This window comes from Sinohyriopsis cumingii, chromosome 6, assembly GCF_028554795.1.
Source record: "Sinohyriopsis cumingii isolate HCF-2022 chromosome 6, ASM2855479v2, whole genome shotgun sequence".
NCBI classification, from domain to species: Eukaryota; Metazoa; Mollusca; class Bivalvia; order Unionida; family Unionidae; genus Sinohyriopsis; species Sinohyriopsis cumingii.
In genome coordinates, this window is record NC_142966.1 from 33,297,497 (window position 1) to 33,321,316 (window position 23,820).

The window sequence follows — 23,820 nt, forward strand, 5'->3', positions numbered from 1 at the left end:
AGCGGTAATCATGTGTGGGGATCATGGCCAACCACCACCATTTGTTGGCGAGGGTCCACATGATTGGTTGAGCGGGTTTGTGGACTATTATGAAGAAACCGATACTGATTACCGGGCACTTGATGAACAACTGCGCGAGGTTAAGAAATTAATCAGATTACAGCCGGATAGAATTCAATGTGAAATAATTCGCGAGGTGATTCCGGAAACGCCGTTAAATGAATTCTGGGAAACATGGAAACCAAACGATTCAATTGTAGCGAGCAGAAAGATAGTCAGAGACACACTTCAGCGGAGGTTGTTTACGTTGCATAAGGAAAAGTTTCCAACGCGCCCAGTGCCGTTATGTTATAGACCCGCGGACACACGGCGGCAGAACATTGAAGTTGAAATCCCGACCCCGACAGCGTCAGGGACAAAAAAACAAATTCTCGTGCTGAATGATATCGTGCTCGTTGATATCAGCGTCGTTGAGGACGCGCTACGTGCTGATAAATCCCCGTGGACGCTAGGATACGCAACGACAATACATTCCTCGCAGGGACTAACCATCACGGATACAATTGTTTGGATAGTTGATAATCGCATCGAATGGTCAAATCTAGTCTATCTTGCAGTGTCCCGAGTACGAAGGATAAATCAGCTTCGAAGAATTGTTGTTGACGAAGTCAGTGACGGAGTCACCGACGAAGTCACCATCGATGCAAGCGTCATTGATAGAAAACTCTCGGGTTACCGCTAACAGGATAAAAAAAACAGCGGCGTTTTGATATTGATGCCGAATTAATAATTGCGTTACGACAACAACAGAATAATCACTGCGCGAGTTGCAATTGTATAATGCGCTGGCGTTATTCGGATAAAGACGCTCACCAATTTACCGTAGACAGGATCGATAACAGTCTCGGTCATGTCAAAACAATGTGAGATTGACCTGTCTTGAGTGCAATAGACGCAACGGCGCTAGTTAAGACCACGCGGGGGTAATTGAGTATCGTCAGGTATCACTTGTAGTTGCTCGCGTGTAAACCCGCGCTGAGGAGCAGTTGAATCCAGTCTATAGATCGGTGGTCTACCAGTTGATCGTGTTATCGTTGATATGTTATGTGTGGTAACACTCCAAATAGGATCAGTAGCCCTTTTTTTTACCGCCTTCAAGCTCTCCTGGTTCATACAGATATCTAACAGTGACATCGCCGAGAATCGGCTTGGAAACACTATCTATTTTTGATCTTCCGGGTATATACTCGTATTTAATCGCGTCGCTGGGCTTCATGTTGATTGCTCGGGTAATCTCGTTATTTAACGCTGCAATTACGCCTGGCAACCTTTTGACCCATTCACGAGATCGTTTTTCTTGGATGAATTCCTTCGCGTATTGATATCCAAATAACCGTTCAGCGAGAGTCCGATTGAATCGTTCAACAATTGCCTGATCACGATGTAGCGCAGTATGACCTCGTCGTACCGTGACGCTATGATGTTTCAGCGTTGATAGAACAGCGCCGCGAAATTCACTACCGGGATCAACTTGTAATAGATTTGGCCAGCGCAGAGGGCCTCTTTGATAAATTCTTTCAAACGCAGCGGCTACTTCAGTTGCTGACTTTGTTTTTAACGGCTCCGCTTGTTTGTATCGACTCGCAACATCAACTACGGTTAGCGCGTATTTGTAACCGTTGTCATGCGGCAGAAATAGTATATCAGCCTGATGAACTTCATTAGGTACGCTGACATCAAAGCGCGAGAAGTTGATTTGTTTAGGCGGTGGTAGATAAATTTGCCATATAGCCTGTTTGGATAACCAATTAGCCGCAGTGGCCTTTGTTACTTTTGCGGCGCTTGCAAGCTTACCAATTGCGGCCTTCCCCTTCCAGTATCCTCTCGGAGAATAATAGATGGATTCCATGTTGTTATTAATTACCAGCGCCCATCATTAATTTACCTTTCATAGCCGATTTTACCAACCATGAGGCCAATTTTTCTTTGAAGGATTTATCAGGAATAGCATTTAACGCGTGAATTAATTTTACGTCCGCGATATGACGCTGTTGCAGATCGCTACTTTTGTAAGCAACATCATGAGCATGACACGCCTTATCGATAGCGTTTATTGGATACTCACCGGGTTTGGGCTGATTTTGATCATCGAGTCTGATATCTAATCGTGTTCCGGGGCCACAGTAGCTATATCCTGGGAGGTGCTTTTCTCCTGGATACTTTGCCCACGGGGTTCCGGGGAGTTTTGATAACCTGGCTGCAATATCACCTCCTCGCTTTTTTTTAAAACATCTCCGGGTCTAATAGAAATAAATCTAAATTTCTTTGTACCGCATTGTACACACTTGCCAGTAAGCGCCGATCTGTTATTTCTTGTTGTAGCGGTTGTCATATCATTTGTGCCAGTACGTACTCTACACTTCACACAATATAGATCCATAATTTATGTATAGAGATATGAATATAATTGATTTTTCGGCGACTAAAACAAGAGAACCAGTTAAGCATGTTGCAGCGTTACCAAACTCGATCCGGATGATTATCATCGGACCATCTGGATCCGGCAAGACGCAATTGTTACTCAATTTAATAATGAGATGGATGAAGTGGGATAAGTTGTATTTGGTTGCTCCTAGCGTAGATGATCAACGATGCTACGAGGTGTTGAAAGATTTCAACGAGAATGCATCAGCGATCACTAAAAAAAATGTCATCGAGTTTATTACAGATATCAATGATGCACCGGGTATCGATGATATTGATGGCGACGTTAACAATCTAGTCGTGTACGATGATGTTATGTTAGACAATCAAAAAAACCCAGCTAGGATATTTTCCAGAGGCAGGCATAAAAACACTGACGTGATATATGTCACTCAACGATACACTCAGATTCCAAAAGTAATCAGAGACAACTGCAATATTCTTGCTGTATTCAACGGCGTTGATACACACACGCTACGAAATATTTGGCAGACATGGTGCGGCGGTGACATGGACTTTAATGTTTTTCGAAACTTTTTAGTCATGCTCAGTCGACCCCACATGGATTCGTAACGATAAATTTACATGATCCTCGGACACGATATCGTATCGGACTTGACCAAATATTCGGTTAAATTGTAAATAGCCACTTAGCAGCAGAGGGGGCGATGACATCGACGCGGTCGTCGATGTGTTTACCGGACGCTGACGACGCTGGGGATCGACGCGCAAAAGGTATTAATTAAACCAAATGACGTTTGGACGATCCCCCAACGACGACATCGTTTTTTTTTTACCAGGCGCTGACGAAACTAGATCGTTGAGTGCAGAAAGTATTAATTAAGCCAAATGACGATTGGACAAAATGTCGGATTCGCCCCCTCTGCTGCTCATACACCACACACACACACACACACAGACACAGCGACACACACACACATACACACCACAGACACACACACGCAGACACACACACATGCACACACACTATAATGCACTACACGTGTGACTAAAAATAGTATCATGTATTAGCAACTACTTTGAATGCAATGTACGCTTATGTTACAGACGATTTAGTTTTTGGTTTATTAGATTGGTTCGTGGCTAAACTAAGAAAGCTCTTTTGTCCATTGAAATTAGATATGATAAAATTTAAAGATGTGATACGAGTTTATTCAGTCACCAAGGAAACTGTCAGAAAAGGAAATGTCTAAACGAAATATTCGCAATACCCACGACAAATATGAGAAGTGCAGTATTGATAATATCATTCTGATCATTTAAATACTTATTTAGGACAAATGTGCGTAAATTTTCACAAATAGAATGGCTCCGATTATGACCAGGGTCTATACAAATAGCATAAGAAATAATACTGAAGCCATGGGATAATGCATAACTATCAGGGACGTACCTTTATAAAATGTCAGTAAAAACACTAAATTCGAGACAAACGAAACTGAATGTTTTGGTCGAAACAGTCTTATTTCCACTGGCTAAATGGACTATTACACATCATCTGGTTGGCAATTAAACCGTTTTACCTTTTGATACAATGTTAAGCCAGCGATAGAAGCCATACAGGGCATGCATATAGCTTGGGTCCATGCAACAAAGGGCATGCAAATGACAGGGCTTAAACATGTTTACTTTTCCTCGTAATAAGTATTGCAATAAATATACTAACACTTTTTAATCTCGAATCTCCTCAAAATGTACATGTTCTTAGTTTTGTAAACCTGCATGACGTGGCCAGTGTCATGTGATCCAAAATATGATAATCATCGCGAACTTGTACTTTAATTTCAAATAGATTGCCAACGGAAGTCTTGTTCTCCTTACCGCATTCAAAACGAGATGAATTTGATATTCCATTATACCTTTTGATAATTTCAATTAAAAGGATTCTTAATTTGTCTATATTATGATTACAAACAATCAAAAGCAGAGAAAAAACACTGTCTTTACTTCCCCAGTAAATCGATGCTAAAATCCCATTTACATCATACGTAATTGTCCCGGCTAATAAATGCATTCCATCAAACGCAGAATTGAGTTGTATCGACAGAAAAATAAAATCTATCCCAAACCAACGGGAAAAGTTGTTTCAACGCTCATTCATTCACAATATGACTCCGAATGTCGGTTTTAAATAGACAACAACGAGTATTGTTTTTTAAACTAATGACGAGCGCGCGACGAATTTCCAAGGTCGCTGGGTTATGCTATGTGCGCATTAATATTGTTACTGTGCATTGATAAATCTCCAATTGCTTTTGTTTTTCGTCTTTCTGTAACTGCAATTGTCTGTCTTCTTTCTCTTTTTCCAATTGCTTTTGTCTCTCTTGAAGTTAAAGCTTTATTAATTCTATTTCATTCCTGTTTTTTAAATTTCAATTCCATAACGTTTTAGTTTGAAGCAGAAGAAGTCTCAATAATCAAATACAAACACATAATCAAATATTTATATATATTGACAACAACAACGTTAAGTTTCGTTCAACCCTTTTTCTTGTGATAGTATGTGTTTGTATGTGTAGGTATAATAGTATCTCTCCCATGTACATTCCTCATGTTAAACCTATGGGGTCGAAATAATTATGAAATTACACCCAGGTACCATCCTCGTATAGGTTTACGGCTAATGTTAATTCCCCATATGATTTCGCTAATATTATCCACTTTAGTCTCTTCGTCCATCTGATCATCAATCTAAGTGCAGTTCAAACATGACATGTTAGAGTTAAACAATCTATATTTTAAATCAAGTAAATACAGATATCGAATGTAAATAGGGATAACAATATATCCCCTCTATCAGCATCAAATCAACTTTAAACATAATTTGTTGTGTCGATTACACACACGTGTATACACATTTAGACCTACACATTTCATCTCATTGCATTAACAAATCATGCATATGTATCACAACTTTTCATTTATTGCCTGTTGCAAATTTTTCAGCATTTTATATATGATATGGCAGATAGTTTAACGAGTATATATTATTTAAAAAAATGCTCCATCTAGGCACAATTTCATGGCAAGTGTGTAAACCTTGGACTCCTAGTTACACAATTAAATATCACCCGCTGAAATTACCACAATGAGCATAAACTATTTTAAAGGATTACGCTAGCGATTATAACTGTAAAACCCCAGTATGTATTAGCGATGTTAACAACAGCGGCGTTCGCCGGGTGACACATATCACAGAGCTCGTATGATGTCAGTACAAGGTGGAAAGTAAATGAAAACAATCGGTTTACTTCTACTGTTTGTCCTACGTATTAGTTCTACATTTGAAATCTGGTCGTCATGGTGACAGACGAGAGATCCTTACCCTCTTGTAATCGTATACGGTGTTTTTATTTAATTTGGATCCGATTATCATACTCAGAATTTCACAATCAAAACTAAATAAATAAATTAGGTAAAAATAAGCAAGAAGATAAACGTGTTGATCAAAGTATGACTTCGAATGGCAATCTCGAGGCAAAACTCAGTATTTGTATTTACTGCAGTGCAAACCGGTTATCATCTTGTTGAAATATCTCACCCTTGCCTCAACGCTATGCACTCTGATGAACTCTGTTGACAAAACTCCTACATTCGAATATGATGTCTTATGAACAAAATATTCGTGGCGAAAACATATTGTTATCTCCATCTAAAGTCTTTTTTTGAAACAGCGCTTGTGCCCTGTACCTACAAAATTAAAAGTAAGCTATTCACATAACATAATGATACAATTAATTTGGTAGACACCATCTTTTTCATCCTAATATTTCTCTGTCATGCTGTTGAAGCAGTTTTGATGAACAAAGATATAGCTAGAACATCCATGAAATGACTGATACTTATTTTCATCATAGCATTATACTTAGAAGGTCCTGTTTAAACATTTCAAGGAAATATATTGTATTCTTCATTAGCTGTGTGTATCAGCAAATTGACGTGGCACACAAGTAAAATATTATTGACTTACAAATGCCATGCTAAAATCGTAGATGTCCTTACAAGATTGGATGGGTATAGATTTACAGAAGTATTTTAAAGGCTAAATAAAGATTCCATGTTAGAGAAATTGGAAACATTAGAGAAAAGTGATATCTACATGAGATTTCCACCACAAGAGCTGATCATATCGGCATGGTGATAATAATAATCTACTGCTAATGACGACATAGCTGACCCAAACTTAAAATGGTGCCGATCCATAACAGCCATTTTAAATATAATGATGTGGCTACTCCTGAACGGAAGGTTATGTTGACAATGGGTTTTCATTCTCTCTCTCTGTCTCTCTCTTAGAGTTTGCAAATCGATCATTTCGCTCTGAAGCTGAACTTTTTACAATCCCATTTCCACCCAGTTTTGAAACTGTAATTCCATTCATTTCCCATCAAAACTGGATACTGACTTACTAATCAAACCCAATGCAATATATCCAAAGTTTCCTCTCCACCAAATACTGAAATATTGAAGCAATATATTTGTTGTATTTCTTTGTTAAGGATGCTTTAACTCCATAATATCAGGCAACGTATCCATTTACATATAATCTATTTCTTCCTGTCTGTTTGTTTTGTATCGTGCCTGGAAATTGTTAGCTTAGTTCAGGAAGTGGGAAAAATGATTTATTTTTTGTTGTTTGCAGATATAAAATATATAACATGTTATAATAACTTTTGTTTTTAGACTTAACGCGTCAATATGGGCGAAGTTGACGCTATATAGTAGATTCTACAGTACTGTAGTTGATTGTTTCACAAAGTTGACACACAAGGGTCCATGCTGAAATAAAACCACTTATTATCTATAGAATAAGGTAAAAACCTATGAACATCTTATTCAGAGATAATCTTACCGACATTACTAATAGCAGCAGAGAGACTGGGCCCACCAACTATTTCGTCCAACAGGACCATCTATCGAAAACATTTCTGATAGAAGGTCTTATTTCACAAAAATAAACCCTTCTATTCAGAAACTATGATGACTAAATCCTCTTTTCTGGCTAGAAGGGTTATTTCGACAAAGATAACTCACTATAAAAAATATTTCTTCCGGGGTTACGTCGACGAACACTTGGTGGCCCAGTCTCTCTGCTGCTTCATGTAAATATTTTAGGATTTCTGTTGTGAATTAAAAATTAAAGTTAACAATAATGGCCAACATTGGAGAATCACATTCCGCTAGACTAGCTCGAGAGCGATTAGAAGCAATAAAAAAATTTCTTCCTGTTCGTGATAGTGTCAGAGAAAAATTACAAGCGCAACAGCAAGCAAAAGTTGAATTCATGGAAGGTACAACAGAATTATTTAAACCCATTACATCAGCTACTGAAACAATAAAAACCGCTATTGTAGGAAAACCTGATCCTGACAAACCACAACAAAGTCTTCTTCAGGCAATAGAAGAACTTAAGAAGGCTCAACCGAAGCCGATCAAAGGATTTAATTATAAAACGGATTTTATTGAAGATTTTGTGGATCAAATAAAAAAATATCCAGTCGGAAACAGAGATGAAATAATTACTTTTGGCGTTGACGCTGCTAGGGCTTATCACTCTCGAGAAAAGTTTAAAAAAGATCCTAATCAAAAGGTATCTAAACAACAATTTCTCGATGGAATTTATAAAATAAAACGGGGTGTTGAACGGTTAGATACCAGTGATGCATTTTATCGAGAGTATATGGCAGGATCAGATCGATTTGATGTCCAAATGCGACAGACAAAACGACATAAAAAACCAACTCCGAAAAAAATAGCTCAACCGCAAGTCGTCATAGATCCAACAGAAAAAGAATCAAAAGAATTATATCGACTTCCTCCTCCGTTGCAGCAGACCCAGCAAGAAACTCCTCGGGGTTTGTTTACGAAATTCGGTCTTGATAAAATAGAAAATACTATGACTATGTCTCTTCCCGCTTTTGCTTTAAATAATTTTGATGACAGAGAAAAATTTTTAAGAAAAAAACGTAAACAAAAAATTGACACCTTCGAGGAATGGGCAGAAGCGGTATATTTTGGTAGACATGATTTACCCGTTGATCCAAGCAATCCTGGTTATATAAGATTTAATGAGAAACTGGCAGAGTTAGCAGAGATACAACAACGAGAACGATCACCCCCCAAGGAGGAAATCATTCCAGAGGAAATTTTCGATGAACCTAAAGAAACATCCGGGGAAGGTTTAGGGTCTGGTTTTATTCCCTGCCCTGATAATGTTCTCAATGATGTATCACGGCTAGAAGTTCTCATCGGAGGAAAACGAGCCGGAAATAACTCTCCGGAAATAATTAATGAAGCGGCTGATATCTGTCAGCGATTATTTCGCGGCGGCATCATGAATTCTCATATCTATCGAGAACTTATTGATGAACTCGTGGACAGCGATTGAAAGTCGATTAGAGAAATAACTAATTAAATAAAATGATCATACATGACTCTCATCATATGGCCCGACGAGTCAGAGTGGTAAATTCGCGATATCCTGTTTACAGTGCATATTATGGAGATGGACTTGGAAATGTTATTCAAGGATTGTTTACAAGAATAGCTCCAAAGGCGGGACCAATTGCAAAACAATTATCGTCAAAAGCTATTGATGTTATTAGAGATAAAGCTTCTGGTGTAATCGGTGATGCTGCCGGCAAAGTGTTCACGGCGATCAAGGACAGACTAGCACGATTAATACGCAGAAAGCCTCCGCCGGTAAAATTACCAAGCACTGCGGATATGCCTGCAAATGTTAGCAAAATAATAAATGAAACTGCAAATCAAAAGCTAGCGTCACTGATACCTTCCAAAGAAATGGAAAAAAATATAGCTTCAAGTTTAATAGCGGGGAGTGGTCTTCGTTTTAGATAATAACACATTACAATAAGATGTTTCAACGCGTATCCAACGTAGCATTTGATATGGATAAACCAGTCAGAAAGGATGAATCCTTGCGCGATTATCATTATTATTCTTATGATGCTTAAAAAACCCATCGCGCAGGGAAGAATTGAGTTTCAAATTCATGATACAAGTAGATATTTTTTATACGATGCCATTTTGACAACTGCACGAAGTTTGGCAGACCAGTCCATTTCCGGTTCTGAAATTTATACGGAACCTTTCATATTTTTGGATTTTAATATAACTCTTTCACGATTACTTTGCATTTACATCATAACAATGTAAGTTCCTCTCACATTTTCATTCATAACTTTGATAATTAAATCGTTTGTTAAGTTTAACAAAACTTGTTGGCTTTGCTTCTTTTTGCTGCTTTGTATGAGGTGCGTGCATAATAGCATATGTCGCACATAAATGTCCCTGATTTAAACACATCAAACATTAAACGTGTCAATGAGTGTGGACATTTTGCAAATCGCTGCATTGAATACCTAGCAGATCACGTAATAAAATGGGTAATGGTTCATTGATCTAGCTTACATATTCTCCTTATCTGTACTTGTACAAACACTGTTTCATTTAGTCAGATATGCAACATTGTTCATGTGGGACGTAACTAATCTGCGACCCATGGAGAAGATGAACCCTAAGCGGTAGCTGTCAGATATTCAGGTTCTTCCTAAAATAAAACATCAGAGAGGCTCCAATGTGATTCGAACCCTCGACCTCCAGTTTACTAGACTGGCGCTCTAACCAACTGAGCTATGGAGCCGCCTGTATCTACATTTAATAAAGTGTGTATTTGGCTTATAAACTACTTGAAAAACTAATTTGCAAGCTGTCTCACTTAAATATATATGATGAGTTAACCAGGGCAGTATTTATATTAAACTGGAAATAGAAGTTCCACTCTGTTGTCGCAGACAAATGAAGTATGGCCACAATACAAATTACAGTGTTTGAGGGCATAGTCATATTGATAACTGCCACATGCTGATTCTTTATTTGGTCGAGACAACTAGTGCAAATTCGCACCTCTCGGCTAGAGTACATGAACAGACAGTCCCATACTTGAAATGCTTTTCCAATGCTGCGAGGGGCTTGTACACTATTTTCCTTACTCGAGACGTTTCGTTGATTGCTAGTTGGTCTACCATTGACGTTGGAATTTGGGCTAACTGCACGTCCAGCACGGGTGCGACTCGAATTCATTGCCAATTTATTTTCCTCGTGCCATGGATAAAATCGTCCGCGCATATATATAAAAACATGACACTTATAAATATGCAGGCAGAAGAGAAAACAATATCTATCTATCTATATATATTAACGTTATCAAAATGTTCATAAAACTTGAGTGTCTTTTCACACTATAAATCCATAAGGAATTGATACGATTTGATTATTTAAAGTTTAAAAACATTGGCTCCAGAGGGAATCGAACTCTCGACCTCCAGTTTACGAGACTGGCGCTCTAACCAACTGAGCTATGGAGCCGTCAATTCCTAAACGTTATAAGCTGTGGTATTGACGTTGAAACCACACCAACAGATACGTTGCAAGCAGCGTATGTCATAGGTAACCATTATCTTTATTCAGCCATTAATCTACGTTCTGTCCCTAGTAATATAACACTTGAGAATAATACTACGTTATCTCAATATATACTTAAGTCTAACAATTATCACTGATTCTTTCGACGAATAAATTGAATAAACTTTTCATAACAACAACTTCCTAATGTAAACACTCAGCTCCTAATAATGCTTCATTGAAAACATCCTATGCCGAGATACCACCAATTTGGAAGATCTTGCTGTTTAAAATTTTAGTTATTCATGGTCACAAACCAAGTGAAAACGGTTGCGTAGAGTCATTAAGTAATAAACCAATATCATCCTGATGATTCATTTTTTATTTAAGAACACTTGTACAAAAACGTGTTGTTTACCTAAGTGAAGAAATACTGTTTCATAAAAAAAACATACGGGGACAACTTTCAATGTCAGCTGTTCCCTCGGAAATCTAAGAGCCTTTTATGATCCACATGAATCCTGGGAAAGGTTCAGTTATGGTTCACATTCAAGCCAAGACCGTCTCCTGTATACAACTTTAGAGAGCGCATTTTCTCCAATAAAATTTAGGTCTCCTATATATAAGACCTTTGATCGTCTAATATTATTTCGATTTTGTTCATATATAATTTGCTAACAATGAAGTAAGCAATATATTGTGTCTGACGGAGTATCTCTTGGCATCCGTCCGTCTACGGGAGACGATGGCGTAGCTCCAAAGTAAGCTTTTGTTTATCCTTCTTTCTAGCTCTCTTTTCAGCTTGTTATTTCTTCCTCTGCGTTTTGAACTCCCTGCCTGACAGCTAAACGCCAGCTGGAACGGTTGTTTGTACAGCTCTCCCAGTCGTTGACATTGATGTTTGCTGTCTTCATATCCTTCTTGCAAACATCTCTGTAGCGCAGATGTGGTCGTCCAGTTGGTCGTGCACCTTCTGCTAACTCCCCATATAACAGGTCCTTGAGAATGCGGCCTGGGTCCATTATCTTGACATGGCCAAGCCAGCGAAGGCGCCGGTCGATCAGAATGGAGAACATGCTGTTCATGTTGGCGCCTTCTAGAACCTCTGTGTTGGGTACTTTGTCCTGCCGCTGGAAGTCCAGAATGATCGGCAGACACCTCAGGTGGAAGCTGTTGAGTTTCCTATCGTGTCTTGCATAGGTGGTCCATGTTTCGCTGCTTTAGAGAAGTGAGCTGAGCAGGCAGGCTTGGTAGACACGCAGTTTGGTCTTCTCGATGAGGTTCGGGTTGTTCCAGACCCTCTGGTTAAGTCTGGCCATCACTGCTGCTGCCTTGGCAGTCCTGCTGTTTACCTCAGAATCAATGGAGAGTGAGCTGGAGATGTTGGCCCCGAGGTATGTGAAGTTCTCGACAACTTCAAAGTTGTACCCATCGATGGTGACAGAGGGAGGGGAGTCTGCGTCCTGCGCCATGACATTCGTTTTCTTCAAACTGATGGTCAGTCCAAATTCCTTACAAGCGTGGGAGAGGTGGAATACCAGCTGCTGTAGTACATCTTCCGTGTGTGATGTCAAGGCTGCATCGTCGGCGAAGAGCAATTCATGGATGATTACCTCTTTGACTTTAGTCTTAGCACCGAGACGGGCGATGTTGAACAGCTTTCCGTCAGCCCTGGTATAGATGTACACTCCCTCGCTGCAGTCCTTGAATGCGTACTGGAGAAGCATGGAGAAGAACATGGTAAAGAGCGCTGGAGCAAGGACACAGCCTTGTTTGACTCCGCTGATGACTGGGAAGGCTTCAGATGTTGCGCCATTGAAGCACCCTGTGCTGTGTTCTCGTGGAACGACATTATGACAGCAAGCAGACGTGGGGGGCAGCCGATCTTCTGCAGGAGTCTGAAGAGTCCACTCCGACTAACCAGGTGAAACGCCTTCGTCAGGTCTATGAAGGGAATGTAGAGGGGCATCCGCTGCTGTCCTCATGTCCACACTGGGACTCTGGGCAGACGCGAGAGGCTATGATCTGCAAGCGCGCCAAGGCAACACGGGCGAAAGCCTTTCCGACGATGCTGAGGAGAGAGATGCCCCGGTATTTGTTGCAGTCGCTATGGTCTCCTTTGTTTTTGTACAAAGTGACGTTGTGGCGTTACACATGTTCTGTGGGATGTATCCCTGTTCCAAGCAGAGGCAGAGGAGTACGTGTAGGGGCTGGAGTAGTGCTGGTTTTCCGCTCTTGAGGTATTCAGGCGGAATGCCGATGCTTGCAGGAGCCTTCCCACAGGCAAGGCAATCGATGGCTTTACCTAGCTCTTCCAGGGTGGGCTGTGTGTCTAGCTCCTCAATGACAGTCAGGTCTGGAATTGCGTCCAGGGCAGTGTCAGTGACATTGTTATGGGTTGCATATATCTCGAGTTAGTGCTCACCCCATCGCTGCAGTTGTTTCTCCTGGTTTGTGATGACTTCGCCCGTCATGGACTTGAGGGGGGCAGTCTTGTAGATGGGGGGGTGTGGTATCGCCTTCTTGATATCCTCATACATTCCTCTTGCGTCGCCGGTGTCGGCAGCTGTCTGTACTGTTGCAAAGGTTCATCCAGTAGGTGTTGGCACAGCGGCGGTCGGTCTTCTGGGCGTTGTTCCTTGCAATCATGAGGGCTTGTAGGGTTTTGGGGGCTGCCCAGCTTCAGGCGGACGGTAGCTGTCTTGTGAGACCTGGTGATCTCTCCCACCGTCAGAAGTAACCCCTGGCACCAAGTTCTACGCCAATCGAGCTTTGACTTTGAACCGGTAAACTGCTACTTCTCGTGTTGTGCCGACGCCTACGACGACGCTGGAGTGTCCTCTCCAGTAGAGCTATTAAGCCTGGGCAGGGTGGTATGGAGAATCAGCTGTTTTCCATGCAGCAGATCCCCCTCTCCACGCGGATGGTGGGCCCAAGGGAACGACGAATGCCGATACAGCTTGGTACCAACAGCGTCGCAGGAGTTGCCGGAATGACGTTGAAGTCAACGTCATACCGCCTAACTGACTCCATCTCCGGATTTTCTGTCGGGGTTTACTTCCGTAGCCTTTCACATGAGTGGGTATAGCCACAAGGCAGCAGAGGTTTGGAATCGGAGTTTTCCTTCTCCTAGATGAGCTACCATCCAAGATTTACAAGTCCCATCTACCCGAAGCAACTGGTTTTAAGGCGCCAGTGGCCCGCCTTCACGTATTCTGCCGGACTTCAAATCTAAGCCACTCGCGAAGGCCAGGAACTGGATTTTAGTTGACAAAGGCAATCAGAGACGCAGGCCGTATGGGGCATTTCTGGAGGATTGAAGCGCTTGTCTCCCACTCCCACCCCGGGTAATGTCAACCTTAGTCCACGTCTGACGGAGTACATGTCTAAATACGGACTTTGGGTTTGAAACTATCGTTGATGTATCACAAAATCCTTGGCATAGTTTCTTCGTGCTATTGTGCCCTCATTCCATAACTTTGGGACACATTAAAATAAGACATACATGCAACCATATTTAAGGCAATGTGTGTCAAGATGTTACCTAGATTTTCTAGCAAAGATAGCGGGTTATTATTTTTTTTTAAAAGGGAATGGTAGAATCATGATATTACAATACTAGCGAAAACAAGAATATCAACGATATGATCGAACCATAATGAAACGATTTGCAACTTAAATAGAACGTGGATGAAATAAAAAAAATATTTATTAGATTAGGTATATAATAATAGCAAACATTATGACACTAACTCTATGATTAGCTTTACTCAAAGAATTTCACAATGGGTACATTCAAGAATATTAAAAGCAGAACCAGTCAGTTGTACAGTTAATTAATTATCGAAGAAAGAATTCGTTTGTGTGTTGTAGAATAAAATGAGTTATCATGGTAAACCGAAACGGATATTGAAAACGAATGACTGCCCTATATGGACGCATAATCTATAAATAGTACAGCCATGCAGATGGGTCTAAATTCTAATGATGGGCAACTGATGTTAATGGAGTAGGTAAATTAAATTGATATTTAACAGAGTATAGCTTGCTATTAAATCCCTTTGCATGTGGTTTGAACTTTCACGACAATAATATTGTACAAACATCACTTGGTATCCTGTTTCTATATGCGTTAGCTGAATGTGAGGGCGCCAGAACCTGACTATGTCATGGAGGGGAGAAGTTCGAAAATATATGGAACCTTTGGATGGCTTGGTAATAAACTGAATATTAGCTCTAAAAGGAAAATCAATATTTTGTTTATATTTCATGTTTGCTTTCATCAGCAACCTCCAGTGATCATATCTGATATCTGAGATTTTGTTCACTTGTATATATATATATATATCCACATTTGTCTTTCTTTCTCTTTCTTCATTTTCTTTCTTTCTTTCTTTCTTTTCTTTCTTTCTTTCTTTCTTTCTGTCTTTCTCTTTTTCTTTCTTTCTTTCTTTCTTTCTTTCTTTCTTTCTTTCTTTCTTTGTGTCCGGTTGCCAAACAATGGGTCGCGAGTACGAAACACGGGGTGGAATCTCTTTTTTCTATACTTTGTTGTTTTTTTTTTGATGTTCCAGCTTTCTTTTCAACTTGCTCATCCCAAATGTTTGAATTCGTTTCCTTTTCCTATTCCCGTTTTAGGATAGGTAATTAACTTATTTAATAGATATTTTCATTCAAAACGTATATTCATTGGACTGTTTTTACTTATTATTAATATACTTGATTTCCTTTCACGTTTTACAACTCAGCTTATTTTTTATAAAGCCGACGGTTTTGTGCAGTATTCAACAGCACATGGCCCTTAGTGATAACGCCATCTGTATACATATTCGGTTGTTGACTGTTTGTTTTGAAATAGCACGGGAATATTTTGGATTGATCCGTTTGTAGTGAAGTAATGAAAAGAATGGAGTGCAGGCATTTTACGTCTATTATAAATAATACAGTGTATGGTTTCTGTTGTGCTCATTTCAACTTATATGGCCAAATAGATGACTGAACAATACAAATAGTATACATAATGTAAAGGTTTTAGAATTTTAAACGACTGTTTGTTAATATATCCTTATTTAGCACAAGTGTTCTAAAATTATAAACCAAAGATCACGGGGATATTGACTCAATCGCTGTATGACTTTACTGAATTGTTTTCAAATATTTTGTTTTTCCAGAATGATAATATATATTCACGGAGTGTATACTTTGTGGGGTTTATGGAATGTGCGAAAACGCGCAGGAAGAGTCATTAAAACCCTATTCGTAAGAATGCGTAATGTTGTAAGCGACTCATTCTAAAATAGGTGCTAGTTATGGGCAATCTCCACCCATTCCGTCACAACCCCAAGCATCTCGTGTCCATTATTCGATCATATCAAGTACAGCTAATCTCACGTATGGTTTTGTTGCATTATCTTGATTTAGTTACACGCTTTAGTTCACACAGACAAGACAAGACAAGAATATTCCCCTCATCATGGATATGTGAACAATGCCGTTCATTGTATTCTATCCATCCATTGTATTAGTACAATAATATTATATTTTGCAGCTGACAGTCTGTGTTAAAGAAGTTGGTGTATTGACATTTGGAATTTGAAATTATCATTAGATTAGCATATTGACAGATGTAATCTTGAACTTATCATTCTGTGTGTGTGTCTGTGAGAGATAGATATTAACAACTACTGATCTTTCGGATTCAAGTTCTCAAATTAACGAAATATAGTTAATATGAAATATGTATAATCTGTTTTTGGCAAGGTGCTCGTTTTGCTTCCAAAACATGGTGCTGTGAGGGAAGGTATTTCCAAGGTCGCTGGGTTATGCTATGTGCGCATTAATATTGTTACTGTGCATTGATAAATCTCCAATTACTTTTGTTTTTCGTCTTTCTGTAACTGCAATTGTCTGTCTTCTTTCTCTTTTTCCAATTGCTTTTGTCTCTCTTGAAGTTAAAGCTTTATTAATTCTATTTCATTCCTGTTTTTTAATTTCAATTCCATAACGTTTTAGTTAGAAGCAGAAGAAGTCTCAATAATCAAATACAAACACATAATCAAATATTTATATATATTGACAACAACAACGTTAAGTTTCGTTCAACCCTTTTTCTTGTGATAGTATGTGTTTGTATGTGTAGGTATAATAGTATCTCTCCCATGTACATTCCTCATGTTAAACCTATGGGGTCGAAATAATTATGAAATTACACCCAGGTACCATCCTCGTATAGGTTTACGGCTAATGTTAATTCCCCATATGATTTCGCTGATATTATCCACTTTAGTCTCTTCGTCCATCTGATCATCAATCTAAGTGCAGTTCAAACATGACATGTTAGAGTTAAACAATCTATATTTTAAATCAAGTACAAACACATATCGAATGTAAATAGGGATAACAATATATCCCCTCTCTCATCATCAAATCAACTTTAAACATAATTTGTTGTGTCGATTACACACACGTGTATACACATTTAGACCTACACATTTCATCTCATTGCATTAACAAATCATGCATATGTATCACAACTTTTCATTTATTGCCTGTTGCAAATTTTTCAACATTTTATATATGATATGGCAGATAGTTTAACGAGTATATATTATTTAAAAAAATGCTCCATCTAGGCATAATTTCATGGCAGGTGTGTAAACCTTGGACTCCTAGTTACACAATTAAATATCACCCGCTGAAATTACCACAATGAGCATAAACTATTTTAAAGGATTACGCTAGCGATTATAACTGTAAAACCCCAGTATGTATTAGCGATGTTAACAACAGCGGCGTTCGCCGGGTGACACATATCACAGAGCTCGTATGATGTCAGTACAAGGTGGAAAGTAAATGAAAACAATCGGTTTACTTCTACTGTTTGTCCTACGTATTAGTTCTACATTTGAAATCTGGTCGTCATGGTGACAGACGAGAGATCCTTATCCTCTTGTAATCGTATACGGTGTTTTTATTTAATTTGGATCCGATTATCATACTCAGAATTTCACAATCAAAACTAAATAAATAAATTAGGTAAAAATAAGCAAGAAGATAAACGTGTTGATCAAAGTATGACTTCGAATGGCAATCTCGAGGCAAAACTCAATATTTGTATTTACTGCAGTGCAAACCGGTTATCATCTTGTTGAAATATCTCACCCTTGCCTCAACGCTATGCACTCTGATGAACTCTGTTGACAAAACTCCTACATTCGAATATGATGTCTTATGAACAAAATATTCGTGGCGAAAACATATTGTTATCTCCATCTAAAGTCTTTTTCTGAAACAGAGCTTGTGCCCTGTACCTACAAAATTAAAAGTAAGCTATTCACATAACATAATGATACAATTAATTTGGTAGACACCATCTTTTTCATCCTAATATTTCTCTGTCATGCTGTTGAAGCAGTTTTGATGAACAAAGATATAGCTAGAACATCCATGAAATGACTGATACTTATTTTCATCATAGCATTATACTTAGAAGGTCCTGTTTAAACATTTCAAGGAAATATATTGTATTCTTCATTAGCTGTGTGTATCAGCAAATTGACGTGACACACAAGTAAAATATTATTGACTTACAAATGCCATGCTAAAATCTTAGATGTCCTTACAAGATTGGATGGGTGTAGATTTACAGAAGTATTTTAAAGGCTAAATAAAGATTCCATGGTGATAATAATAATCTACTTCTAATGACGACATAGCTGACCCAAACTTAAAATGGTGCCGATCCATAACAGCCATTTTAAATATAATGATGTGGCTACTCCTGAACGGAAGGTTATGTTGACAATGGGTTTTCATTCTCTCTCTCTCTGTCTCTCTCTCTGTCTCTCTCTCAGAGTTTGCAATTCGATCATTTCGCTCTGAAGCTGAACTTTTTACAATCCCATTTCCACCCAGTTTTGAAACTGTAATTCCATTCATTTCCCATCAAAACTGGATACTGACTTACTAATCAAACCCAATGCAATATATCCAAAGTTTCCTCTCCACCAAATACTGAAATACTGAAGCAATATATTTGTTGTATTTCTTTGTTAAGGATGCTTTAACTCCATAATATCAGGCAACGTATCCATTTACATATAATCTATTTCTTCCTGTGTGTGTGTGTGTGTGTGTGTGTGTGTGTGTGCGTGTGTTTGAGAAAAGAGAGACAGAGAAACGTAATTAAAATTCTGAATTTTGAATTGTTTGCCCTTCATAAACTAAATGACACTCTTCCCAGATATAATCTAACAGAGAATCTGGAAAGGATGTAATTTATAATTTACGTTCCTCCCTCTCCCCCCCCCCCTCACACACACACACACACACACACACACACACACGTGATACATTCCCAACGGAGAAAGTATTATAATAATCTGTGTTTGTAATCGGATTTTGGTCCCATACAATTGCAATTGTAATATCTTAAGTATTATAACACTTTACTTCTGTTAATTGCGAGAGGGATTCTAGCAGGGATTCAAAACAAACCAAAGAAAGAACGAGGCATCAAGAGTATCTACCATTTTGTTTTGTATCGTGCCTGGAAATTGTCAGCTTAGTTCAGGAAGTGGGAAAAATGATATATTTTTTGTTGTTTGCAGATATAAAATATATAACATGTTATAATAACTTTTGTTTTTAGACTTAACACGTCAATATGGGCGAAGTTGACGCTATATAGTAGATTCTACAGTACTGTAGTTAATTGTTTCACAAAGTTGACACACAAGGGTCCATGCTGAAATAAAACCACTTATTATCTATAGAATAAGGTAAAAACCTATGAACATCTTATTCAGAGATAATCTTACCGACATTACTAATTAATTGATGTTCATCGATGTATGGGAAATTTCCAAAGGTATCTAAGTACAACATATTTAGGGGGCGTTTAAAGTAGGAAAGAAGATTTAATTTTGTCGATATAAGAGAAAAGTTAGATATATTGACAACACATATATCTTGCTGCTACAATGAACTGATGACTTCAGCACTACATATTACAGCATACGTCTTCGTCTTTTATCTTGGATTCTTCGTCGGGACTCTCACTTGAAATCAGTCGAACATTTTATCATTAGTACTTCAAAATTTTATTCGTGGATTATTCTTGGGTTATTTTTGGGTTTGATTCTTAAAACCGTATATTAAAAAATATTTTACAAAGTTTTCCATGGAAATAAATTATATACTCAATCTGTACGTATTTGCACTTTTTATTCACTTCTTACTTTTATACTATTTTAGAAATATGTTTACTTTGAAAAAGATATTTATACTTGCAACTGCATCCTGTTAAGCACAATGCAGATGTTCTTTTAGAATATACAAATTTAGCCACCTTCCGGTTTCAACCGGTCTATAGATAGTCATCAGTTCATTGTAGAAACAAGCAATATCACTCCAGTTTTGGAAATCTAAATACATTTTATTAATTCTGTCATTGTTCAACAGTTTCATATAAGCACATGTATTTTCCAGGAAGAAAACAAGAGTTAATCCTTTAGAATACAAGTAATTTGAAATAAGTCCAAATAGCACAACAGACACCTTCCAGTGTAAAGAAAAAACCCAACTACTGAGAATATCTCTCGAAAACAAAGGTTATATTGTATTCTAAAAGGCAAAATTGGATCACGTGGTCATCTTGTAGAACCTCGTCGAAATGTTTACTTGTTAAAGAACATGTACACCAAATGTGGCCCTGAAGAAAACCAATCATTTTACTCTAGGAAATAAAAATTAAAAAATTGTTTACATTTTAAATCAGTAGACCCATCATGACCTCGACGACAACCAGTCATTTTAAAATAACAATAGAGCTTATTTGTGTTGTTGCTACTAATTTTGAATAAAAGTTAGGATCTAGATTAACATCTGGTGCTTACTGAAACGAACAGTCAATGTCAAAATATTTTCTGAAAAAATATCATCTCTAGTGAATAAAAGTACATTACAAAAGCAAGTAAGTAAAAGTTTTAAAATTTGAGACTGTCAAACAAACAATTAAATTGAAATAAATATATATTAGATCAGATATAAGTAAATCAAATATACATAACATCGGAAACATGTAATTCATTACACGAAACTTTGGATTCATTCTGCGTAAAATTGGTGTTTGGGGTGCTCACATTTTCTCTTGTTTTCGTGCGACTCCCTTCACAATATTACTAAGGATGAAAGCAATAATACGTTGTCTGCAAATAAAGGTCATCAGGTCATCAATGTAACCTCGCAGATACTTGTAATTAGAAACACATTGAATGCATACATAAATTTAGGATATACGTGCAGATATTTGCACAAAACTCGTGACTGCGATAATGAAAGACATATATTGCTGTAATCAATTGTTTAGTTTTCTGAATCATATTTGTCTTTTGTCTACGCATATGTATGATGAAGCTATATGCATGTAATCTCCACATTAATCTTGTAGTAATTCATGTCACTGTAACTGAATCTGTAACGAGTTACACAACCGTTTTTTCCTGTCTTTAGCACTAAGTATGGTATAAACTCTTACGATAGAGTATACAGAATAAACCAGATTCTACATATAAAGGAATACTTCACACCCTAGTAGGGTTCGACCATCGTCCTACTTTAATGACTATTACGACTGATCTACTTCCAAGATTTGATAATCTTGCCCCAGTGAACTCCTAAACTTGAAATACAACATCGATTTGTCAGACCTTACTTCTGACGAAAAAGTGAATTATTCTCAGACATCTGCATTCTTATTAAGCAAGACTGAGATCCCACATTGTGTTGCAATCTGTAACGACCACGGCTACACTAACCATGTGCATATGAAACAAATAAATGGATTATACACTGATATAGTATAAGCTTTGTCGAACTCTGGTAATAGCTTGACTAGTAAATCCAAACGTGGTCACCGGGTTATACCAGGCGAGAATGACTGTGTCAATGAACTACATGAATTTGCACGAAATGCTTACCTTATGTGGCGTAATAACGGTAAACCTCGTCACGGCCGTCTCAGTAACCAAATGCGCCAAACAATAGCACAATTTAAGTATGCTCTTAGATTATGTATGAAGGAGGAAGTAAAGCATAGAGCAGACTCGCTAGCACAAAAAATTTAAAGTGTCGACCAGCGTGAATTCTGGAAGGAGGTTAAACAAAATACTACGACAACTTCCAATAAACTACCAATTTACATTGATGGGATCCATGGTCAGAATAATATATGCAACATGTGGAAAAATCATTTTGAAGACTTACTCAAAAGTGTTAAAACTGAATCGAATAAGAAGCATGTGCTTTCAGCTTTGAATACCCCTTCTGCTCGTATTGAGGTAGTCACATTATCCGAGATCCAAACTGCAACTACAAAACAAAAAGGCGGTAAATGTCCTGGATCAGATTTGTATATTTGGAATATTTGAAATTTTCAGATACTATACTTCATGTGCTATTGATGATTTTATTTACTTGCATGTTTGTGCATCACTTTGTACCATATGATTTCACAAAAGTTGCAGTTAAACCGCTACTACAGAGCGAAATTGGTAACCTCGTGGACAAAAGTAACTGCAGACCTATACCTCTTACGGCTATTATCTCAAAAATATTTGAATCGATCATACTGCAAAGATGTGAAGTCACAATCTCTGATAATCAGTTTGGTTTTAAAAAGCAGCATTCAACATATTTTTGCATATATGCCTTTAAGGAAACTGGTAGTCATTATGTAGAACACGACAACCCAGTGTTTGAATGCTTTTTAGACGCTAGCAAGGCATTTGATAGGGTCAGACACTGGACACTGTTAAAAAGTTGATTGATATTAAAATACCTGTCTACATAGTTCATACTTGAGTTAACTGGTATGGCAAACAGTTTTATTGTGTGCGATGGGGAATTGTAATATCCAGTGCTTTCCATGTAAACAATGGGGTGAGGCAGGGGGGTATTATTTCCCGTTTATTATTTAATATATATATATATATATATATATATATATATATATATATATATATATATATATATATATATATATATATATATATATATATATATAGACGAATTAAATAGTAAGCTCGGTTAGTGTCACGTGGGGTTACGTTTGCCAAACAAATGCGTTGTTTCTTAACAATTTTAGTTTTGCTGATGATATGTCATTGATAAATCCTTCTATCACAGGTTTAAGGAAAGTATTAAAGATATGCGAACAATACGCATTTGAGAATGATATCATATATAATACAAAAAAAATCAGTATGCATGGTTTTTCAGTCAACTTCTTTCAAACTACCATCTCCTCCCCCTGTACATCTTAACGGCAATGCTCTTACTTGTGTCACCAGTTATACCTGTTTGGGTCATATTTTGAAATACAATCGGTCAGATAATGATGATATGATGATACATTACCGATTTTTGTGTACTGGAACAAACATGCTTCTACTTAAATTTAAGAATTGTTCATTGAATATCAAAATTAGATTATTCAAATCTTATTGCTGCACTGTGTACTGTGCTCCTCTGTGGACAAACTTTAGTGAATGTATGAAAAGAAAATTATTTATTGGTTATGATAATAGTCTTCGTTTTCGATTAGGTCTTCCTAGGTGGAACAGTGCCTCCACCATGTTTGTAAATTAAAATGTATTCAGTTTTGATGAAGTAATGAGAAAGTATGTTTTCTCAATGATGACTAGAATATCTAATAGTAAAACCTGTAAAAACTCTTTGGAACTACGACATTCATTTAAATTCTCATATTTTTAGTAGATGGAACAAATTACTCTTTAAATGTACCATTTAATGTCATTCTTAACAATGCATGGCACAATATATTTTTGTAGATGGATATGTATACTTGTATGTATGATATATATGTTCTTT

The 23,820-nt window shown here is 37.7% G+C and overlaps 2 non-coding genes across 2 annotated transcripts; both read right to left on the minus strand.

The window, feature by feature from the left end:
* Window positions 1-10,094: 10,094 nt before the first annotated feature.
* On the minus strand, window positions 10,095-10,168 carry Trnat-agu (transfer RNA threonine (anticodon AGU)). Its single transcript has one exon. It is a non-coding gene; the product is annotated as a tRNA-Thr (tRNA).
* Window positions 10,169-10,819: 651 nt separating this feature from the next.
* On the minus strand, window positions 10,820-10,893 carry Trnat-cgu (transfer RNA threonine (anticodon CGU)). Its single transcript has one exon. It is a non-coding gene; the product is annotated as a tRNA-Thr (tRNA).
* Window positions 10,894-23,820: the final 12,927 nt, after the last annotated feature.